This window comes from Ahaetulla prasina, chromosome 7 (genome assembly GCF_028640845.1).
Source record: "Ahaetulla prasina isolate Xishuangbanna chromosome 7, ASM2864084v1, whole genome shotgun sequence".
NCBI lineage: Eukaryota > Metazoa > Chordata > Lepidosauria > Squamata > Colubridae > Ahaetulla > Ahaetulla prasina.
Window position 1 is genome coordinate 54729331 of NC_080545.1, and position 12378 is coordinate 54741708.

Genomic DNA, 12378 nt, shown 5'->3' on the forward strand with positions numbered 1-12378 from the left:
GCTTGCTGGCGTGGCGGTTGAGATCCCCAGACTTTTGGTCTTGGGGGATTTCAACCTGCCATCTGCCGGCTTGTCGTCAACGGTGGTTCAGGAGTTCCAGGCCTCCATGATGGCCTTGGACCTGATTCAAGTAACTGATGGCCCTACACACATTGGGGGAGGCGCGCTAGACTTGATTTTCATCTCTGGTCAGTGGGTAAATGATCTGGATTTAGGAGATATAGTGAAAGAACCGGTGTCATGGTCAGATCATTTTCTTCTTCGCCTAGACTTTCGGACCGCCGCTCCCCACTGCAGGGAGACGGAGCCAATGCGTTGGTTCCGTCCCAGGCGCCTGATGGACCCGGAGAGGTTCCTGACGGAGCTTGGGCCGTTTCCTGAGGATCTTACCCACGGCACGACTGAAGAACTGGTTGCGGCCTGGGAACGGGCCGCGGCTGGGGCTTTGGACCGTGTCGTGCCTTTGCGGCCTCTGACCCGGCGTAGATCTCAATTGGCTCCCTGGTTTTCCGAGGAGCTGAGAGAGATGAAACGCCGGAGAAGACACCTAGAGAGTACTTGGAGGTCTAGCTGTTCCGAGGCTGATCGGACACTAGTGAGGTCCTTTACTAGGACCTACCTAGTGGCAATGAGGGAGGCGAAGCGTTCCTACGTTTCCACCCTCATTGCATCGGCAGATAACCGCCAGGCCGCCCTGTTTCGGGTGACCCGTTCCCTCCTCCATCAAGAGGGACGGGATGACCCCTTACAGGGACGAGCTGAGGAGTTTAACGGTTATCTATACGATAAAATCGTTCAGCTTCGGGATAGTTTGGACCAAGATTGCGATGATCCAGCCGAGATGACAGAGTCATGTCTTGTTGAGGTTATTTGGGATGAGTTTGATTCTGTGGCTCCCGAGGACATGGACAGGTTGCTGGGGAGGTTACATGCAACTACATGTTTACTGGACCCGTGCCCTTCCTGGTTAGTGCTGGCTGCTCAGGAAGTGACACGAGGCTGGCTCCAGGGGATTATAAATGCTTCTTTGATGGAAGGGGTTTTCCCCGCCGCCTTGAAGGAGGTGGTGGTGAGACCTCTCCTCAAGAAGCCTTCCCTGGACCCAGCTATTTTGGGTAATTACCATCCAGTCTCCAACCTTCGCTTTGTGGCGAAGGTTGTAGAGAGTGTGGTTGCATGGCAGCTCCCCCGGCACCTGGAGGAAACTGTCTATCTAGACCCGTTCCAGTCTGGCTTCCGACCCGGTTATAGCACGGAGACGGCTTTGGTCGCGTTGGTGGATGACCTCTGGAGGGCCAGGGACAGGGGTTGTTCCTCTGCCTTGGTCCTATTAGATCTCTCAGCGGCCTTCGATACCATCGACCATGGTATCCTGCTGCGCCGGTTGGAGGGATTGGGAGTGGGGGGCACCGTTTATCGGTGGTTCTCCTCCTATCTCTCTGACCGGTCGTAGACGGTGTTGACAGGGGGGCAGAGGTCGTCCTCGAGGCACCTCACTTGTGGGGTGCCTCAGGGGTCGATTCTCTCGCCTACCCTGTTCAACATCTATATGAAGCCGCTGGGTGAGGTCATCAGTGGTTTCGGGGTGAGTTATCATCTGTACGCTGATGATACTCAGCTGTACTTTTCCACCCCGGACCACCCCAACGAAGCGGTTGAAGTGCTGTCCCGGTGCCTGGAAGCTGTACGGGTCTGGATGGGGAGAAACAGACTCAAGCTCAATCCCTCCAAGACGGAGTGGCTGTGGATGCCGGCATCCCGGTACAGTCAGCTGCATCCGCAGCTGACTGTTGGGGGCGAGTTAGTGGCCCCAAAGGAGGTGGTTCGCAACTTGGGCGTCCTCCTGGATGGACGGCTGTCTTTTGATGAACATCTGGCGGCCGTCGCCAGGAGGGCCTTTTACCAAGTTCGCTTGGTTCGCCAGTTGCGTCCCTTCCTTGACCGGGATGCCTTATGCACGGTCACTCACGCTCTGGTTACGTCTAGGCTGGATTATTGCACTGCTCTACATGGGGCTGCCCTTGAGGTGCACCCGGAGGCTGCAGTTAGTCCCGAATGCGGCTGCGCTGAGTAGTAACGGGAGCCGCCAGGCTCCCACGTGACATCGCTGCTCCGTAGCTTGCACTGGCTTCCTGTGGTCTTCGGATGCGCTTCAAGATTCTTGTAACTATCTTTAAAGCGCCCATGGCTTAGGACCCGGTACTTACGAGACCGCCTGCTGTTACCCTTGCCTCCCACCGACCCGTGCGCTCTCACAGAGAGGTCTCCTCAGGGTGCCGTCCGCCAAACAGTGTCGGCTGGCGGCCCCAGGAGTAGGGCCTTCTCTGTGGGGCAGTGACGCCTGGAACGAACTTCCCCTGGCCTGCGTCAAGTGCCTGATCTTCGGACCTTCCGTCGTGAGCTCAAAACATATTTATTCATTAAAGCGGGACTGGCATAATTATTGATGAATTTTAATTGGGTATTCTTAATATTTTTTAAATTTTAAATCTAAATTTTAATAATCAGCCTTTAAAATTTGCTCTTTTTAAATGTTGTTTTAAATTGTATATATTTTGTTCTTATTCTGGCTGTACACCGCCCTGAGTCCTTCGGGAGAAGGGCGGTATAAAAATCTAATAAATAAATAAATAAATAAATAAATAAATTTACATGAGGACATCAGGTGCATGGTCTGCTTGCTATTCTATTTCTGTGGGTATTCACAAAACTTATACCCTTGGAAGCAGTGGTGAAATCAACCAGTTTGCTACCGGTTTGCTGGAAGTGCATGTGCGGTTCGCACCAAACACACCTGCGCTCGCATGCGCAGTACACACCAAAAGGAGGCTTGGGAAGGTAAGTAGAACAATGGGGGGGAATCATCTGTGATGCGTGATCTTGGGAACCTTTTAAAAAACGTTTTAAAAGCATTTTTTATTACCAGTTCAGGTGAATAGCTAGTAAAAATACTTTTAAAAAGTAAAAAAAAGAGGTTCCAACAGTCACAGCTGTGCCACATGATCATCAGAACCTTTTAAAAAAAACTTTTTAAACTGAGCGACGTGCGATTGTCAGAACTTTTTTTTATTACCTAATCACCCGAACCAGTAGTAAAAAAAATGCTTAAAAAGTAAAAAAAAAAGTTCTGACAATCATTTGAGCAACGCATGATCATTGGAACTTTTTAAAAAAACTTTTTAAAGCATTTTTAACTACCAGTTCCAGAGAACCGATAGTAAAAAATTGCTTAAAAAGTAAAAAAAAAAAAAGTTCTGACAATCACATGTTGCTCAGCTGATCATCGGAACTTTCTTTTTTACATTTTTTTTACTACCGGTTCAGCGAACCAATAGCATTTTTTATTGCCGGTTCAAGCAAACCGGCCCAAACCAGTGGCATTTCACCCCTGCTTGGAAGCAATTGAAAATGTAATCTTTTTATTGTTTTTAAAAAGTATGGTTTGGATCTGGGAAACTGTCCCATTCGTCTTGTCTTTGAACCATCTCTGGATTTATTTTTAAGTCAGTGCCAGAGAGAATTTTAAAATAGTTGATCTGCATTTAATAAGTAAGGTAAATAATAAATAATTTAATAAGTAGATACATACAACATATGTAGATGCATAGGTGTGTGTGTGTAAACATCCTTGTGAGAATGTAGATGTATAGATGTGCATATAAGCATTCCTTTCCTTTTTATTCGCAAAAATGCTTCATTCTCAAGTGATTTAATATACAAAAGGCCCTGTACTCATTGAAGAATGGAAAGCCAGTTGTAACTCCCATGGTGAAAATCAATTGAGTGAATTGCATGAAGTAAACCATATTCCATAATGCAAAGAAGTACAGACATTCTGCTTTAAAATGAAATGCTTCAAAAAAGTGCTGTACTTACAAAGACGGAAGCAGTCAGTATCGAGTCATGATATTGTTCCCTTAAAGAAATTGGGGTCAGCCAAAAATTATTCTTACTGACTTTATGGTTGATATGACAGGATAGATCTATTATCTTGTTCACAGAATAAGCAGGCTCAGACTTTGGTCTGGTGCTATAGGCATTATTTTTTATAACACTGATTGAATAGTGGCTATATTGCTAGAGAGATTAGGTTTCATTGACAGGACCAATTTGACTACTGCAAATTTTTTACCAATGATGTTTGTGTTTACTGAAATTCTCCAAAGTGTTAAGAAAAATATATCCATCAAAAATGACAAGTGTGTTTATAATTTCTATAAATTTGGCAGACGTTCCTTATTTGCTAGGAATACAATTCATAAAGTTCCATGCCATTCAAACATTTAAAATACTCACATCCATAGAATTGTTTTAATAAATAAACATCTTCTTTGAAAGGCATCCCAGTAGGAATTAAGAGCTGATGCCACTTTTGCTCACCTATTGTTCCAATAAAGGTGTTGTTCAGTCTTTTCTTGACCAGAGTGCTGCCCTATGTTCCCTATCATCCTTAGCCATCCATTCACCAGATCTATTTAAATATCTCTGGACAAAACAAAACAAAAAGAGTTTTTGCCAAATGTCTGTCTCTCTTTATATAAAGCCACCATAACCAAGTTCATTCAGATTCAGAAGTTTATTAGTGTACTTGATCTTTCTGTATTCAGTGGGGGGAAAAAACATATTTCCATGACTTTTTCTTCTTTTGCACCGAAAACTGAAAAGTATAGTCTTTTAATATTCCTTCCACTTATTAAAATTAAAATTTTTCATAGTGGCTCTTCTTTCCCATTGCTAACATCCATCCTTGACATTCTTGAGAAACAGCCAGGGCTACAGCCCTTAGAAAAAGTAATTGAAGATACCTATCCTATTCTTATTTCTTTTCCTAACATAATACTCTGGACTGGCCTAGTATATAATGGTAACTTTCAGTTGCAGACGTCAAGTAGCACAGAAAAAAAATCAGTAAAAATCCAAAATTCAGTGTTAAAATAATCCATAGGTAATATTACATTCCACTAAAATTTCAAATTGTAAAGCATAGTTCATCTAGATTGTGCTGGTGGACTTGTCAATAAACTGATGCTTCAGTGGTAATGGTCAAATAATCAGTGGTTACCATCAAGTAGATTTAAATGAAACTTGGGAAAATCTTTACTATCGTTTACAGTATAGTGAATCAGAAGATGGTTTCCTGTTTAGATTGTCTAATGTATTAAAAACTGATCCAGCATAACAAATTGGTTCAGTTTTTACTGTTAGCCACTAAGTTTGTTATGGCAAACCCTGAAAAGCTATGTCATCTTGACAAAAAATTGTTGTTGTTGTTAGTTGCGAAGTCGTGTCCGACCCATCGTGACCCCATGGACAACATTCCTCCAGGCCTTCCTGTCCTCTACCATCCTCTGGAGTCCATTTAAACTCATGCCTACTGCTTCAGTGACTCCATCCAGCCACCTTCTTCTCTGTCCCTTGTTCCCTGCATGGCATAGCTCATAGCTTCATTGAGCTACGCAAGCCCCTTCGCCACGACAAGGCAGTAATCCATGAAAGGGGACAAAAAATTAACCTAATGCAAAAGAGGTTTTAATAAACCCTTATCTATAGGATAAATAATAGAATAGAATAGAATAGAATTTTTATTGGCCAAGTGTGATTGGACACACAAGGAATTTGTCTTGGTGCATATGCTCTCAGTGTACATAAAAGAAAAGATACGTTCATCAAGGTACAACATTTACAACACAATTGATGGTCAATATATCAATATAAATCATAAGGATTGCCAGCAACAAGTTATAGTCATACAGTCATAAGTGAAAAGAGATTGGTGATGGGAACTATGAGACGATTAATAGTAGTGCAGATTCAGTAAATAGTTTGACAATGTTGATGGAATTATTTGTTTAGCAGAGTGATGGCCTTCGGGAAAAAACTGTTCTTGTGTCTAGTTGTTCTGGTGTGCAGTGCTCTATAGCGTCGTTTTGAGGGTAGGAGTTGAAACAGTTTATGTCCAGGATGCGAGGGGTCTGTAAATATTTTCACAGCCCTCTTCTTGATTCGTGCAGTATACAGGTCCTCAATGGAAGGCAGGTTGGTAGCAATTATTTTTTCTGCAGTTCTAATTATCCTCTGAAGTCTGTGTTTTTCTTGTTGGGTTGCAGAACCGAACCAGACAGTTATAGAGGTGCAAATGACAGACTCAATAATTCCTCTGTAGAACTGAATCAGCAGCTCCTTGAGCAGTTTGAGCTTACTGAGTTGGAGCAGAAAGAACATTCTTTGTTGTCCTTTTTTAATGATGTTTTTGATGTTAGCTGTCCATTTTAGATCTTGCGATATGATAGAACCTAGAAATTTGAAGGTTTCTACTGTTGATACTGTGTTGTTTAGTATTGTAAATAAATAGATAAGCATCTATAGGGTAAGGACCCAAAAAAATCAAGATGCAGGCCCATAGCCATGCAACTGAAGCATTTCATTTCAAGACTCTGGCTGCTATCATGACATTTTGGAATCATTCCCACCCACCCATCCCTCCAGGATATCTCTGTATTACAATTCCGTCTCTCTTTTTTTTCTTTCTATTCCTACACAGTTGGTCCCTCCATCCCTCAAAATGCACTTTGGGGTTCTTTTAAGTTTTTTTAATCTTTTTACTTCTGTCCAGTTATGTACATTTCTTGTTCCAGTGGCTTGCCTTCCAAAAATTAAATTAAAATAGGTCTGTTGGAGGAAAGAACTATATGTTTCAGGCAGCCGCTCTTGCCTGTAATTAGCTTGCCGCTCTCTGGCAAGATGAAGAGTTCTATCTTGTTACCAGGCCAAAGAAAGATTTACCAACCACCACAAATTGCAGGAGGAAGAGATCATGTTGGTCTCTCAAAGTAGCAAAAAGTTCTCTTGCTCCAAAATATATGAGTGTTTCCTACAATGCCAGTGATCTAACAATGCAATGATACTGTGAAAATTAAAAGACCATCTTTTTTTTTAAGTTGTATACAAAAATGTATAGGAAAATGATTCTTGGGAGATTTCTCCTATTTATTAGCTGTGGCATCTCAAATATGCCAATATTTTTTCTACCTTTCACTACTCTTAATTTCACTCTGCAGCTCCAAACCATGTATTAACCCAGGGGAGTTTAGAAAGTATATGATTGCAGTTGATGCTTTGGGGGAACTATCACATTTTCTATATTATATGATATATAGGCAGAGAGAAAAGCAGAGCTTCAGTTTTTTATTGACATGATTATGGAGCGTTCAGAAAAAGAACTTGGACGTTTTCAGATCATCACATTTTTAATCATGAAAAAATGAAATAAAATGAGTTGCGCAATTGCTTCAAGATTTCCTGCTGGAAGCTAATTTCTGTAAGAACACGAGAAATCTAGCTAAGCTTTTGGTGATAGTTATTTGTTTGCCCTTAGATCATAATGCAATCTTAGATATAACCTTAATTCTTATGCATGGAAGTGAATTCAGAACATGAGCATTTACAGTACTTTCAAATAAATATATTTTTGGATTGGACTACTTTCTTCCATAAAAAATTCTGACTAATGTAAGATATAACTTTTATACTGTATTTTTTGGTGTATAAGGTGCACCTTTTTACCCCCAAAAAGAGGGTGAAAATTTGGGTGCGTCTTATACTCTGAATGTAGCCCTACCTACCCACCAACCCCCACCCTTTGGATATTTTTGACCTCCGTGTGTTGCATTTTCAGGTGGTTCCAGGTGGAGGGGATCTGGGTCAGGGCACAGTCTGAGGAATGAGCCTCTTCAGGACAGTCTAGGGGTGGGGGAATCTGCCCGGCGGCTTCGGTGAACAAGGCGAGCCCCATGGTTTGCAGCTGGTTCCCCCTCTGGCCACCCAGCAGGCAGCTCAGGACAGACAATGGCCCAAATGGCTTCACTCCCCAGCAATGTGAGGAGCTGCCACCATCGCCTAAGCCCTCTCCCCACCTGGGAGCCCCTAAAGCAAAACATCCCTCCTTTCCAGCACTGCTGCCCATTGGCCCAATGCAATTCGCAGAGCCGCGTTTCAGGCAGCAGCCGGTTTCCCTCCAATGTGCTTTGGTGAATCAGGGTGGAAAGTATTTTCAGGTGGCAATGCCAGCTGCACGGCGTGCTTTCGGGGAGGAAAGCTGCACCAGGATAAAATCTTGACCGTCAAGCGGGTCTCAGAGGATGTGGCTGACTACTTCTACAAGAGAAACGGTGGAGGACCCAGGCTGAAGGTGGGGGCGCCTTCCTGGATACGCCAGCTTTGGCTCTTTCCTCAGTGAAAGCCCTCTGCAAGGACTGTATGGTGGAGAGGTGCCGGGTGCTGTGGCTGAAGAGCCAGCTTAGCGAGTACTACAAAGCCATCTGCAACCTCCTCAAAACAGCTTGATGGTGGAGATCTTAACCCGGGGCAGCCTGAGGGGGAGGACAGAGGGCCAAAGCATCAGCACCCCCAGCTCCTCCGCCTCTTCTCCTCCAACACTGACCACAGTGCTTGCAGTTAAGAGCGTGCATCTTCCCCCTCCCCTTCAAACGACCAATCAACCCCCCATCCCCATTCCCTGCTATGCTATGCAAAGCGCTTTCCTTCCTGAATCCAAAAGCACACTGTGCGGCTGGCGCTGCCACCTGAAAATGCTTTCCTCCTGGTTCCCCAAAGCACTTTCCGAAGCATGATCCCGAAGAGGCTCGTTCCTCAGGCTGTGCCCCGACCCTCCCCACACAGCATGCGAGGGGTCTCTTCGGGGAAAGCTCACAGTAGCTCCCGGATAACTTTTCCAGAAAAGAACTTCTCAGTAATCAACACCCTCTTTCCCAGCCAAGTCTCTGAGGCACCTCTCACTTGCAGGAGGAGGAGGAGGAGGGCAGCGTAAAGCAGCACCACCTTAAATGCTGGTAGGCAGAGGTAGAATTCTTTTTTTCTTGTTTTCCTCCCCCAAAATTAAGGTGTGTCTTATACTCCAGTGCATCTTATACACCGAAAAATATGGCAATTACTTTCAAAATAAACTTGAAAATAGAATGAAACATCATAAGCAACCCTTTATCTTTCTTTTATTAAAAAAGACCCACCTATGGCAAGAAAAAAATATTCATAATGTGAATGAATTATTTTCTGATTTCTGTAAGGAATTAAAAAAAAATCCGTCATGCTGTCGGAAGAGAGGAAAAGTTTCTCAGGCTGCCTATTGATCTTTCTTCCCAATACATAAAACAATTAAAATGGGCTATTTTGGGATTTGTTTATTGGAAAGAAGATAAAACTCTTTCCTTTAACCCATTTCTGCAAACATCTCATTTGTTTGCTGTTTTCACTTCTAAAAATATATCCCAAAGACTATGAGCCACTTCTACAAATATCTTAATAGAAATTAAAGACTCATATATTTCCAGAATCATGGGATTATTTTGCACATTTAGAAGGCACACAGTTGGGAAACCTGCAGCTGGATGACTAACCAAGGATGTGAAAATACTGGTGCTATGCCACTCTTATTAGCCATTATAATTTTATATCAATGAGACTTTGTCCAACTCTGAATAAATAAGCAAGCATCTTTTCAGAGAAAGGCCTTAAAAACAATATAGGCTTTCTCAAGCTCTTCCCCATTGCTCTTTCAAATCATTACAGTAAACAATATCTATAATACAGATAGCAATGATTTAAAAATGTATGACTACGCAGACTTAATTATTAAATTCATAGAAAAATAGGAAAGTCAAAGGATTTATTCATTAATGATGGATGATAGAACTTTCTCTTAGCATATTACTGTACAAGTGGAATTTGCAAACAAAATGTTCCTGATATACTGGAAGATGCCAGCTGCCAACTCTATCTGTTCCCAGAATATCCTAGCCTTTCTGAAGTGTCGAGGAAGAGAGGGGTTTTTAAAACATGGGAGAAAGAATTTTGTGAGCCACCAGTGGTCAGATGGAATGAGAGACTGGGGCCTTTCTGATTTGCACACAACAAGCTTGATCAGGATCCATGCCAAAAAAAGTCCTTTCTGGATGACTATCTACCTCTGGTGGGAAGAGTTACTTAGAAGAAGGCCCCTGAAGACTTCCAGTGAGTGCACATGTAAGAGAATAATTTGACCAATGTACTGTTTTAAATATAAAAAGACAGCAGTTCAATTTTAATATGTATTATTTCTTAAATTGATAGCTCACACTCTAAGAAGTTCAGTGAGATATACATCAGGGGTGAGTCCTCATTTTGTACTTCACGAGGTGTGAATAAAATTGGGCAGAGAGATGGCGATTAGCCATAACCCAGTGGAAACTCTGACCATTAGAGATAGTCCTCGACATTCAACCACAACTGAGCCCAAATTTCTGTTGCTAAATGAGACATTTGTTAGGTGAGTTTTGCCCCATTTTACTACCTTTCTTGCCACAGTTGTTAAGTGAATCACTGCAGTTGTTAAGATAATAACACAGTTGTTAAGGATCTGTTGTTAAGAATCTGCCTTCCCTATTGACGGGTTGGCAGAAGGTCACAAAAGATGCTCCCATGACCTCAGGACACTGCAATCGTCATAAATATGAGCCAAGCATCTGAATTTTGATCACATGACTATGGGGATCCTGCAATGGTTTTAAGTGTTAAAAATGGTCATAAGTCACTTTTAGTCGAAGACTATCTGTAACACAAATTGGCTTTCTTAATTTGGACTTAAAAAGAAGCTGGGAACTATAAAAGCTAGCAAAATACGAGAGCAATATGACAAAACACATTAAGTCCACTTAATCATCTTGAGCCCTATTCCAGATCAACTGCAGTTTTCAACCCATTGTTAAAGACATTTCCATTTTTATATGGTAAAAGCCCGAAGAACAGACACTAGTAGATAATTGTAACCAATCTTTTTTCAGTGCAGGTAGGGTTACAAATATTGTGTCAGAAAATATGTTAAGAAGTGCTTCAAACAAAAGAGATAATTCAACTTCCTATTCTTAGCCCAAAATATGGAATCTGTAGTGCTTGAGCTGTTGCTAAACCATAATTGTCAACATCCTAAGACATTGTGTTCAGTAGTAATAAATGTTGGGAACTGTAGATCTACCAGATAGAAAGAATGAGAACAGAAACATGTGAAATGGGTGTGTTATACATAACAGTATAACATACATTTAATGTTTGGATTCTCTGACCCACTGTGCAAATTTACTGAAAATAGTTTTGCTTTCCCCATTTGTTTCTTAGCACATGAAATTATAGTTCAGCTCTATATTAGAACAGGCTAAAATATTATTACTCAGAAAATAATGAATGTAGGGTTTAAAATAAAATAAATCATCTACCTCCAATTTTGTGCTGCTGTTGTGATGTCATGATATTTTGAAGTTTGATATAAGAATATCTGATGTTGCTATTCATGGGGAAAAAAAGCAATCTAAGAAGCGAGGAATAAAAGATGAGAGGCTAATCATTTATGATTTATATTGACATTAGCTACTTAACAGATCCATTTCCAGCTCGAGAAGAACAAAAAGGAAATCTAAAATTGCACAGGAAATGATTAAATATTTAGACTATGCTCTCCATAAAGGGGGATTCAGATAACTTCAATGGGAAGTATCTGAATGGAAATGTAAATAAACTATTCATTCTTAAATATTACCCTCATAATGGAAGGGAACAGCTTATTGCTGGAGTCAAGAGAAATATTATCAGCAAATAGTGGGTTAGATTTTCATTATGTTATTTCTTTGTCTCTGCAGCCCTTATCAGGGTTTCAGAGAAGATTTCATATTCCATACGTACTATTTTAATCCTTTTGAGGCTCTTTATTTTTTATTTTCAAAAGTGCAAAAAAGGACTAAAAAATAAAAACAAAAATTAATAAAAGAGGTGGAAGGGGGAATCAGGAGATATGGGGAAATTGAAAAATGGTACCAATATCAATCATTTTACATCTTTATATCTATCCTCTCAAACTATACTTACATCAGATCTATGCACTAACTCATCATTGGTTTTATACTTCTCATCTCTCTCTCTCTCATGCTCTCCACTATTCCATTTTTCCACAATATTCTCAATATTTCTCTTCCTTTCAATATATTCATTTTTTTTCTTCATGTATTTGCTTCACAGCTCAGATGTCCTTCATTTTCTCCATGGGACTAAATTATGTCAAATTTCGTATAGGTTATTTGCCTTGTATTCAATCTATGTCCATTCAGTATCAATTTATTCTTGGCCTTATCTTTTCTTGTTTTTTTAGTTCATGGTTCTTAAATAATCCCTTTTCATTACGTTCACATTATTTTTATGCTTTTGATATAGCGATCTCTCTCTTTCACAAGACAAAGTAAATTATGATAAGTCATTTTCACTTATTTTGACAAACGTCCGTTACTTGCAGCAGAATATATACTGCCCACTATCTTTGTATGTCTTAAAATTTAATTG